The sequence below is a fragment of the Petaurus breviceps genome, unplaced genomic scaffold (assembly GCF_028583685.1).
Source record: "Petaurus breviceps papuanus isolate PSGF00001 unplaced genomic scaffold, PetGlider_PUasm1.0 220, whole genome shotgun sequence".
NCBI lineage: Eukaryota > Metazoa > Chordata > Mammalia > Diprotodontia > Petauridae > Petaurus > Petaurus breviceps.
In genome coordinates this window covers 2,352,593-2,364,804 of record NW_027185876.1, presented here as the reverse complement: position 1 = coordinate 2,364,804, position 12,212 = coordinate 2,352,593, and the positions used below count along the sequence as shown (strand labels likewise).

The 12,212-nt window shown below is 40.6% G+C and overlaps 1 long non-coding RNA gene across 1 annotated transcript; it reads right to left on the bottom strand.

The window, feature by feature from the left end:
- Positions 1 to 1,325: 1,325 nt before the first annotated feature.
- Positions 1,326 to 4,919, bottom strand: LOC138166147 (uncharacterized). The gene is made up of 3 exons (XR_011169545.1): positions 4,683 to 4,919; positions 4,430 to 4,559; positions 1,326 to 1,554 (listed from the first exon to the last, which is right to left on the bottom strand). It is a non-coding gene; the product is annotated as an uncharacterized lncRNA (long non-coding RNA).
- Between the last annotated feature and the right edge of the window lie 7,293 nt (positions 4,920 to 12,212).

Below are 12,212 nucleotides of genomic sequence, written 5' to 3'. Positions count from 1 at the left end.
ACACACACACACACATATATATATATATGAAATATTCCGTGGGCCGTGGGGATGATGTGAATTCAGCCTGAAAAGATAAGCTAGAGTCAGAGTGAATGATTTTAAATAATGAAGATGCTTTGGGGTTTTATCTGAGAAACAATAGGGAACCATGGAAGGTCCTTGAGCAAGGGACTGCCATGTTGACTCTAATGGACTTTATTACCCGTTGGTATTGCCCTTTGTTTCACTCCAAAAGCTCAAATCAGGAGTTGTGGTGAAGTCTTGAGTAGAAGAGCTTGGGATCAAAATGTATAAGAATAATATTATAAAAAATTTTTTTTTAATACTAATCCTTCTTACCTCCCTCCTCCTGGTTCCTCAAACACTGTACAACCCCCAACCCCCCCCAAACAAAACAAAACAAACAGCCCAGGATACGCTTCAGATGTGATCTTGAAGATGTTGAATCAATAGAATAAGAAGCTATGGTTTCTTTACGACATTCAAATGGAGCTGATTCTCCACTCTTTTTGACATTTTCCTCCCTTCTGGTCCTTGTCATACACTCAGAATGGCAAGTCTAATAGCAGTAATATTACTGGTAGCTGACAGTTTATATTGGGCTCTAAGGTTTGCAAAAGCACTTTTCATATATTAACTCATCTGATCCATTGGACAGCCCTGGGAGATAGGTACTGTGGGTGTAATTACTGCATTTTACAGAGGAGGAAACTGAGGCTCAGAGATATGAAACAGCTTGTTTGTGATTATATGGCTAGATGGTGTTGGAAACCCCACGTGAATTCAGATTCACTTGACTCCAAGCCCAGCGCTCTTTCTGCTCCTTGTCTAGAAACAACAACACAACAACAAGATGACGATGATGGCAACAATGAAAACAACAAAAGCTGGCATTTATATAGAGTTGTAAGGTATTTCATGGATTTATGTATTTCATAAATTATGTCATTTTGTCCTCACAGCAGCCCTGGGAGGCTGTTTGTATCCTCATTTTAGAAATGGGAAAAAACTGAGGCAGACAGAGGTTTAAGTGACTTGTCAAGGGTCACACAGCCAGGAAAAGGATTTAGTGTCCTCCTTTGTTTTTTAGACTAGATCAGGAAGGGCACAGGGTTCCTTTGTTTTCATCATTTGACCAGAATGAGGCTGTCGGTTTTCTTGCAGTCACCATGGCCCCCTTGACCTCAGAGGGGGAACACTGGCCTGACTCTCCTCACGTGTGACTTAAGCACATTGTTAGGCCTGCCAGGCATGTTGGAGATCCTGTGGGTGCAACTCCAGGGAGACCAAGGGCAAGATAATCAGTCCAAGGAGACAGTTAATTTTAGTACAAAAGAGGTTAGATGTGATTTATTTCCATCACCAATGAACCAGAAGAGCTAACAATCATCAGAACAAAAACAGAGAACCAGCAAATGCTCCAGGTGAAAACGGCTCGCATCAGCTGAGGTCCACTATGCCATCTGCAAGGAGAGCAGGCTTCTGGGAAGCCCATGCAGAAGCAATTAGAGAATAGCTTGTCGATTGAAGGGCACTTGGGTAGTGAAGGGGCTAGAGATATGAGAGTGGAGAAAGGAAGGAGAAGAGAAGGAGAGAATGATCATTATCATAAAAAGGTCACAGCTACAACAAAATCGACGCTAATTTGGATGTCTTTCAATTAATTTTCAGCTTGATCCACTGAAGATTCTTTCCATGGCTCCCCTCATGGCAGACGCCTAAACTGTCCTTGGGATCAAGGGTGGGCATATCTGTTTGCATGTGCCTGCCTTCCCCCTCCCTAGTCCCTTCTCTAATCCCACACACTTTGATCATCTATTCTATCACATGGGTTGTTTTCTATTCCAGCCCCTGGAAGCAACGTGATGTAGTGAAGAGTTCATTGGCTTTGCATTTGAACCTGGATCCTCTGAGTTCACTCTATTATCTGCCAGCTATATGAACAAGTGACTTAATATCTCTGGACCTCACTGGCCCTTCTACAAAATAACTGTAACTTGAATATTTTGAGTGAGTCAGATTGGATCAGATATCCTTGATTTTTTTTTTAATGTGGCATAGACCCCTTCTCAGAATAACATTTTTAAATGTAGAAAATAAATACGTAAGATTACAAAGGAAACCAATTATATTGAAATTCAATTATCAGCACATGTATACATTATATATATCAACATATGTCAACACATGTAAATACATGCCTATATATGGCAATCTCTCTATTCATATAGGCATGTATGTATAAATATGTATACATACACATACATATATGAACACAAACACACACATGTACATTAAGTTTGTGGTCCCCAGGTTAAGACTCCCTGGGCTAGAGGATCTTTAAGGACCCTCCTCCATCTAAATCTTATATTGGTTGCACTTGTATTAGAATCTACTGCTAAGGGTCATGAAAGATAATAACAGCTTACATTCATACAGTACTTAAGGCTTGTAACATGTTTTATATACATTATAATATTTGGTCCTCACAACAACCATGTGAGGAAAGTGTTAGATATTATTATGCCTATTTTACAGACCAGAGAGTTGAGGCTGGGTCCATCTTTTTTTTTTTTTTAATAGTTATCTCAGGTAGCTAGAACTTTGCCCCATATCTGTGTTTGACCCACTATGGGGGACCCTTCCTAGTTACCTGACCTGGTTACTTGACTCAGTGTGGGAAATCTCATTCTCACTTTAGCACTTCTGCCCTTTACCCAACACAAGGCAGTATTTGAGGAGAATGCTAATGTCTCTAGAATTCTCAGGGAGCTGAAACTGTTATCGTTGAACATTGTCTTTTGGTGGCAGCCTTGTTAGAAGAATGGAACCGTGCTCGGTGTGGATGTATCTGATGAGAACCTTGGCTAGGGCCCCCTCCCCCCTGCAAAAATTCTACTTTTCTCTCTGAATTTGATAATTCTGAGAAGCCATGGTACAATGGAGTCTATCATGAGCATGGCTTGGCTGGACACAGTCTTTACTCATGAACAAAGCAATGAAAGGAGTATGATCAAAAACACAATAAAACTATTGGTCCTGTTTGCCCACAGCTTCTGCCAGGCCCCCTCCATGCATGATCATTCTATCGTCCTGCTCCAAACCTGAGTTCCCAGATACAGTTCTGATATTCACGCTGAGCTTCCCTCACTGGGAAAGCTATCCCAAATGTGAGATTTTTGCAAATGTCCCCAAAGCACTTCCTTCATAAGTTTGTTGTCTACACCAAATTCTCTAATATACATTAAGCATGTTGCAAAGTCTTAAAGTGCTATATAAATGTCAGTCATTATTATCTTTGGTGACCCTTAGCAGTAGACTCTAGCGCAAGAGGGATATACAAATACACATACATCTATTTTAATAACCAGATGGCTTTCTTTGTAATCCTCTCCTTTGCTCCTCTTGGCCTAAGTGGCCCCCACCCCCATGGGCTTTCCTGTTCATGGCCTCCCAAGTGGTCACAATCAAGTCAGCCTGGGAACTGAAGATGGAGTGGGGTGGGAGATGGGTCCTGATGTTGCTGCTTTTACTTTTCCAGCTTTGACACTGCCAGGAGTCTCTCTGATCAGGCTTTTCCCCTTTCTCTTGGCACATTTGCTCTTTGGCTGAGTTGCATAGGGTTCCCAGGGCTCCCTGAGGCTTGTATATTATGAGAGGCATAGTCAAAGAATGGCCCACTCTGTAGAGTCTTCCTTAAACTATTTCCAACAAGTCTCCCTCTTACGTCTCCTTTTTTTGCCCTTGGGGAAAACCAAAACAAAACATCATTCCCCGCCCCTTGATATCTCTAATTCTCCTTTCCTCTTTTCTAGTTGATTCCCTTTCCTCCCCCACCTTTTTAATCCTTACCCCTGGAAGGGGAGGGTGAAGTTAGAATGATACAGGTATTCCTGTCTTATGCTCCTTGAAGGCAGGGTCCAATTCTTTTCAGAATAATTGCATAGTGATAGTGCTTTAAGGTTTACTTAGCACATTCCAGATGTTAACTCATTTGATTTTCATAACTGCCATAGAAAGTAGGTGCTATTGTCATACCCTTTTTACAGATGAGGAAATTGAAGAACAGAACTTTTATTGAAGTAACTTGTTAAGAGTCACACAAACAGTGTCTAAGATCATATTCAAACTTGAGTTTTCTGGACTCTAAGCCCTGTGCCCTATTCATTGTGCCACCAAACTACGCTAAAACTTTGTTCCCTTCGCAGCAATTAGTCCAGGGCTTTTTATTTAATACATAATGAATGTTTGTTGAATGAACAAATAGACTTTTCCTTTTATTACTACATAGGCTAGCACAGCCCCTGAATCTAATGTACGGGAGACTAGTTAAGAGGGCTGACAGCTAGCTAGAGAGAGAACGATTTGGGTTTCACAAATTAAAAATCAAGACTCTCCTTTTAAAGATGAGAAAAAAAATCCCTACCTTTATCCTCCCCCTTTTCTTCTTTTCAGGTCGTCAATTCCCAGAGGAGTTTCAGGAGCCCTGAAATTTGTAGAGATGCATTTTTCTCTGATGTTATTTAAATGAGGAAAGAATCGGTCTTGGTCAGCCTCTGGCAGGAGGGAAGAGAAAACCAGTGCTGAAATCACAGAATCACAGAAGGTGAAACTTGGGAGGGACTTTTTCAGGCAACTCCTCCAAACTGGATGTGAAAAGGATCCCCATTGTTACCCACCTGACCAGTGGTCCAGCCTCCAAGCCCAAGGAATCACTGAGCGCAGGGAAAGTCACTGCTTCATGGAGCACTTGGGATAGTTTGCATTCTTCAGGAAGTTTTTGCTGAACCTTATACTTATGAAAGGAAAAAAAAAAACCCTTCAGAGAACACTCTCTACTTTGCTATTCAACACTAAAGGATAAGCAGGTTTTTCTTGCTCTCTACAAGTGGTAGCCAGACTGAACAGTAGCCTCAGGCACAGGCCTTAATCCCATAGAGAATTCTGTTCCAGCCATTCACACACAGGATGACACACTTTTAAGTTGAATCTGCATTATTTATATTTTCTCCCTCACTTTCTTAAATCTAAACAACCACAAAACAAGAAATCGAGCCCTGATTTGTAGCATTTATAGGTATAAAGGTTGACATTTAAAATTTAACAATAGGCTCTGGTGAGCTGGTTTGAACTGGTTCCATTATGTCCCCTGTACCTAGTCATCAGTCCCTGCCCCAGCCTACTCACCTGCCTGGAATGGATCTTGCCTGATAGACCCAGAAGGGGCCCCAAGTTGGGCCCCTCTTACCCCTCTTGCCAATGAAGAGATGATATTTTCTCTCATAAGGAAGAGATTGAGGGTTCACCAACCAATCAGAAAGAAAAAGGGGAATCACTATAATCAGCCTTGCCACTGTGATGTCCAGACCTCCAGGCATCACCATCTCATTTATGTGTGTTGACAACTGCATTTCAATATCATTGGTTTCAATTTTAATCTTATGTATTTATTTCAAGCATTTAAAATATTATTCTGAGAAGGGGTCCATGCCACATTAAAAAAATCAAGAACCTCTGATCCAGTCTGACTCACTCAAAATATTCAAGCTACAGTTATTTTGTAGGGGCTGACTTACATCTACACCCTCAAAATCATTGGGTTCTTCTGTCTGTCCTCAGATGAAACCACCTATGTGTGTTGTTGCTGCCTTCTCAGTGGGTGGGGGAGGAGCTGGTGGGGGAGAGAATTTGGAACTCATAGTAAAAAAAATGAATGTTGGAAAAAAAATCAGCCTATTTAGAGCAGAAACTATTTTGCTTCTTCTAGTTGTATCTCATGTTTTTAGCACAGTGCTTGGTACATAGAAAAGTGCCCGATAAATTATTCTTCCTCTCTCCCTCTTTCCTTCCTTCCTTCCTTCCTTCCTTCCTTCCTTCCTTCCTTCCTTCCTTCCTTCCTTCCTTCCTTCCTTCCTCCCTCCCTTTCTTCCTTTCTTCCTTCTTTCTTTTTTTCTTCCTCCCTTCCTTCTGTTCTCTCTTCCTCTTTCCCTTCCTCTATAATAGAGAGCTCTATTTTAATTCAATTAAATGGAAATCAATTTAATTTAGTTTTTATTTATTTAATATTTTATTTTCCCCATTAAATGTAAAAATAATTTTAATGTTCATTTTTAAGAAAAATTTGAGTTCCAAATTCTCTCTGTCCCTCCCCTAACCTCTCCCTGAGATGGAAAGCAATTTGATATAGGTTTTACATGTGCAGTCATGTAAAATGTATTTCCATATTAGTCATGTTGTAAAAGAAAACACAGACAAATAAAACCCAAGAAAAATTAAGGAAGGAAAAAAAAAGCATGCTTCAATCTATACCCAGACTCTATCCATTCTTTCTCTGGAGGTGGATAGCATTTTTCATGATAAGTCCTTCAGGATTGTCTCGGATCATTGTGCTGCTGAGAATAGCTAACTCATTCACAGCTGATCATTGTACAATGTTGCTGTTACTGCAGACAGTGTCCTCCTGATTTTACTCACTTTCACTTTGCATCAGTTCATGTAAGTATTTCCCGGTTTTTCCAAGAGCATCCTGCTTTTCATTTCTTAGAGCACAATAGTATTCCATTACATATAACACAACTTGTTCAGCCAATCTCCAGATGATGGACATACCTTCAATTTACAATTCTTTGTCACCACCAAAAGAGCTGCTAGAAATCAGTAAGCATTTATTAAGTATTTACTATTTGTGAGACAATCTGCTAAGTATTTGGGATATAAACACAATAAAAAACAAAACAAAATAAACAAGCAGTTTTTGCCCTCAAAGAAGCTTACATTTTATTGGGGGCAGGGAGAAGAAACCATACACGCTAAAAGCAAAGGATATAAAAGATAAATTGAGGAGGAAGAGAGCATCCGAAGCTTGGGGGGCACTCAAAGAAGGCTTCCTGTAAGCAAGCAATGCCGGATTAAACCTTTCGTTCTGTATCTCTTCTTTGGCTTCTTATCCTTTTCTCCTTCCTGCCTCCACTCCATGCCTCTTATGTCCTGTTTCTTCTTAGCTATGTGGTCTGGCCATGAGTTGCCTGTATGTTCATAATAGGGAGCAGTCTACCAAATGGAACAAGGCATTCCAGACAGGAAGGGGAAGAAAAAAACAACATTCCTTGATAAGAACCATTGCTAGTTCTTTGATCTTCCCAACATCCCCATAGACTAACCCTAAGGGATCACAAGCTCCTATCCACTTTATCCTGGAATGCTCTTGTGTTAACAGAGCACTGTGTTGGGATATCACACCCACCATAGTTCCCCTTTAAATTTTGAGAAAGAACAAAGTGAAAGAACCTCTGGATTTAGAGTCAAAGGATTTGGATTCAAACTCTGGAGCTCCTTCATTATTACCATTTCATCATTAGTGGGGCCTTGGGCAAGTCATCTCTGAGACTCAGTTTCTTCATCATTTTATAGTACCTCTAAAATAAATGGGTTGAACCCAATGGTCTCTAAGGTCCCTTTTGATTGTACATCTATGATCCTTAAATACTCTGAGTGCTGATTACCTCTCCAACCTGATTACTTTGATTGCTACAGGCTGGGACTCAAATCTGGCACCCAGTATGATATTTCCACACAAGGACAGCCAAATCCTTTCCTTGTATCCTTCAAGAGTTTCCTTGAACATTTTCTGATTGTGTTTCCGAGTCCATGGTGGCAGCAGCTCTCAGAACAGTTAAGTTTTCTATTTATCCCGAGGCCAGGAAAAGGCACAGATCACTGCAGTGTAAAATTACCAGTGCTTTTGACAGTGACCTGGAAGAACTATGGAATGAAGAAATTTAACCCTGGGAGTTGAGGTTCAGCCCCAGGCCCATCTTAACCAAGAAGTTCGGCTCAATTATACAGGTCACAGAAAGTTCTGCTAGTCTCGAAAACATTGAACTCATCAAAGTTGAGTTAGGTGGAGCTGGCACATTAGAGTGCCTTGATAAATGGGGAGACGTTGACACTATATACTGTATTTTCTTGCTTGTTTTTTTTCCTCGGCTATTCCAATCCCAGCCCCAATTTTCAGAAGGTAATATGTGACTCCAGCCCCACCCCCACCAATAATTTCTTTTGTCAGGGGCAGTGAAAGCTTTGGTAAGAGGAGTGAGAGATGTGTGCATAATAGTGATTATTATTAGAGTTAACCCTTATATGGCATTACTCTGTGCCAAGCACTGTGTTAAGCTCTTTACAATTGTTATCTCCCTTGATCCTCAGAACAACCCTGAGAGATAGGTACTCTTATTATTTCCATTGTACTGATGAAGAAACTAAGGAAAAGAGAGATTAGGTGACTTGCCCAGGGTCCAATAGCTATTAAATGTCTGAGGCTGTATTTAAACTCAGGTCTTTCTGACTCCAGGGCTGGCACACAGTCTATCATGCCACCTAGCACTTCCTCTTTAACCTCAATTGGTTGAAAAAGAGGGGTTTTTAAGCCCTTTCTATCCTTTGTACCCATCTGGCAGTCTGTAGCAACTTGTAAACCCCTTTTCAGAATATTTTTTCCAATGGATAAAATAAAATGTGTAGGATTATCAAGGAATTTATATCCATTGGCATACAGTTATCAAAGTATATTTTTTAAAAATATGCATTGGTGCCAGGTCTAAGAACCTCTGGTTTAAGGAAAAAGGATTTGATTCTGGAGTTTATTCATACCTTTGGACCTGCTCTTTCCAAGTCTTGGGTTGGTTGAAGAAAATGTAGCAGCAAGTACCCCAGCACCCCAGGGTGGCTGCCAACACAGGTTCTTAGATCTGTTTTGCTAAAGGAAAGCAACTCAAAATGGGTTAACAAGATTACTTTAATCAGTCAAACATATATCATATACCTAGTTCAGGGGAAAAAGGTCAGCAATCCAAACTTCAGAGTATACAGACAGAATTATCAAGACAGAGAAACAGATCAAGCAGACAGGTTTCCAAACTGTCCAGCCATTACATCCATACCAAATCACAGTTACCATCAACATCTGGGTTTTTCAAAGCGGGAGTCTCTCAACGGCTTCCTAGAGTCTCATGTGATCAAATCACACAACACTTCTCAAAGTGAGCCCCAAAACAAAGCCTCACATCAGGGCTTATATAGCCTTCTCCTGGCTCAGAAAATGTAACAACCTTCTTGACCCACTGCCCAATCAAAAAGTATCTCCTGAGAAACAAGCCTCCCACCACAGGTTCCAGGGGTACTTTAGCCTAGGGGCAGGGAAGATCTTAAAAATTTACATTTCCATTACAGGAACTTAGAACATTTAGTGTAGAGAAGATGAGGAAGGACATGGCAGCACTCTTTAAGAATTTCAAGCATCTTTCTATGTGGAAGAGGGATCAAATTTGTTCTGGTTGTCCCCAGTGGTAGAATCAGAAGCAAAATACTTGAAAGTTGAAAAGAGGCAAATCTAGGTTTGACGTCAGGGAAAGCTTCAGATATACAATAGGTCACCCTGAGAGGCATTGGATCCTTTTTCATTAGAGACCTTAAAGCAGCAGTCAGATGACCATTCATTAAATATGGTGTAGAAGGTCAATTAGTCAATCAACAATCATTTATTTAGTGCCTTCTACATACAAGGCACTGGGCTAAGGGTTGGGGATACAGAAAAGAAAAACAAGGCCTTTCTCATAGGGGTTGGAAACAGTTGCCTTTCTGGCTCTAAATTCTGTGATTCTGTGATTTAGAATTGATGTAGCTTCATCCTGACTCCACAGGGTCACGATGCAAGAAATGATAGCAACTTACACCTGTCTTTCCTATTCTTTTTATTTTCGCAGTAACAATGCAGAAGATGTAAAGGGTTCATAGGAGACCAAAAACAGATACAGTAAATGCATAAAGCACTCACACAAACTCATAATCTCTTCCTTAGAAGGAAACTCAACTTGGGTTGCCATTGGGGAACCCTCCATTCATCCTGCTAAAATTGTTATTTTTTTTCCACAGTCCTTCCCAGATTTATAATGCCACTCTGTGGTTTAGTAGTCCCTCAAAAAGCAAACATATCTTAGAATTCTGGACAGGCAGCCTTATTTTCCTCTACATTCTCCAAATAACTTACTATAAGTATGTGTGTGTGTATGTGTGTGCACGCGTGTGCGCGTTGAAGGTACTGATCTGTTCTTTCATGCCATGAATTTTACCCCCTTAGTGTTCCTCTAGCTGTGAGGCTATGAGGGTGAGCTTCTTCTATCTCCAAGACTCATGCTGCTTAGGGAACTCTTGAAGTTACTATTGAGGCCACTCTCTAGGTTGGTGTTGTTCAAGAAATCTCTCTTACCTATTACAAGACTAGATTTTGGGACCATGCTACTAGAACATTTTGTTCCTCCTTTAACTAGAGGCAGGGGTACAGGGTCATTTTGTCTCACCCTGACCCATTTCATAAATCCAAACCTCTGTTTGAAGACTTCCACTGCTGGGAAACTCCCTATCCCTTAACACACACCGCATGCTTTTTTTTTTTTGACAGTAATTATGGGATTTTTCCCTTATAGTAGCTTAGAATTATAGACTTTAGAGCTGGTATTAGAGATTTTCTAGTCCACCCAACTCATTTTACAGATAAGGAAACTGAGATATAGGGGAGCTGAGTTGACTCGACAAGGTTACATGACCAGTATTCGGCAGAACCTGGACTTCAGTCAAGGTCCCCAATTCTCAGTCTAGGGTTCTTTACAATGAGCCAAAAGTTGAAACACCTGAAAACTCTACACATTGCTCTTAGTTACCCCCCCCCCCCCGACTAAACAGAGCACATTTATTCCTCTTTTCCACATGATAGCTCTTAGAATACCTGAAGTTATCTCTTCTCCCCTGAACCTACTCTTCTCCAGGCTAATATATTTCCAGTTCTTTTTACTAATCCTTATGTGGCATGGTCCCAAGACTCCTTAATACCCTGGTCATCCTCCTCTGGACACACCAACTTGTCAATGTTCTTACTAAAATATGGTACAGAGACCAGCCACAATACTCAAGAGAAGGACTGAGTCTAACAGAACTATAATCTCCTGTCTTCTGGATCCCTTGACTCTCTTAATGCAGCCCTAGATCACATTAATCTCTTTGGTTGCTATGTTGATTTATGTTAAGATTGTAGTCCAGTTTTTCCCCATCAAATTGTCATCTAAGCATATTAGTACTCCCCATCTTGTATCTGGGAAGATGATATTTTGAATTGAATTGCAGGGCTGCTGTGGGACTGTTCATTTCCTCTTATTAGATTCAGGCCATTGTTTTTACCTGTCTTTTTGGATCCCAGTTTCATCACAGAATATGTTTTCTATCCCTTCCAGCTTTGTATTATTTGCATAGTTTTACAAACATGTCATCTATGCCTTTATCAAGCATAGGACCATGGATAGCTCCCTGGGGGCCCTTGGCTAGGGAGTTTTCTTTAAGTTGACATCAAACCATTAATGTCTCCTCTTTTCATGCTATCATCCAACATTTTCTGAATGAGCCTAATTGTCCTATCATCTCATCCACATTGCTCCATCTATCCCACAAGTATAGAATGATAGGCTTTGCTGAAACCTAGATTAAATAATGTCTGAAATGCTCTCTTTATCCACCAGTCTAGTCATGTTGAGGCTATCAGTCTAGTAACCCTGTTAAAAAAGGAAATAAGGTTAGTGTTCCATGACCCATTATCTATGAAGCCAAGCTTGACCACTGATTCTTTTTCTGGATATTCATCAACCATCCTATTTACTACCTGGCCTCTACTCACCTTTCCAGTCTTCTTCACTTTACTCCTTTTCACACTCATGGGCTACACCAGCTTGTTTGTGTTTCTTTGTATACAATGCTTCAACTCCCACGTATATGCCTTTACCCTGGGTGTCTCCCAATCTTAGAATGCTCTCTTTCTCTCTCCCTCCTGCCTCTTAGATTCTCTGACTTCATTCATGATTCAATTCAAAACCTATCTTTTGCAAGAATCCTTTCCTAGTCCCCTCGGCTAGAGTAGAGTTTTCCTCTCCAAGGTTACCCAGCATCTAATCTGCATGAATCTTTCATGTATCTATTGATGTACATGCTCTCCCCCCATTAGAATGTGAACTGCTTGAGGACAGACACTCTTTTCCTTTCTTTGTATCTGGCACTTAATAAATCCTCGTTGATTAATGTTGCTAGAAATCAGAGTTAAGTCTTCTGGTCAATAGTTTGCAGCTCCCACTCACCTCCTTTTTATTTTGGAAATCGGGACATTGGTCCTT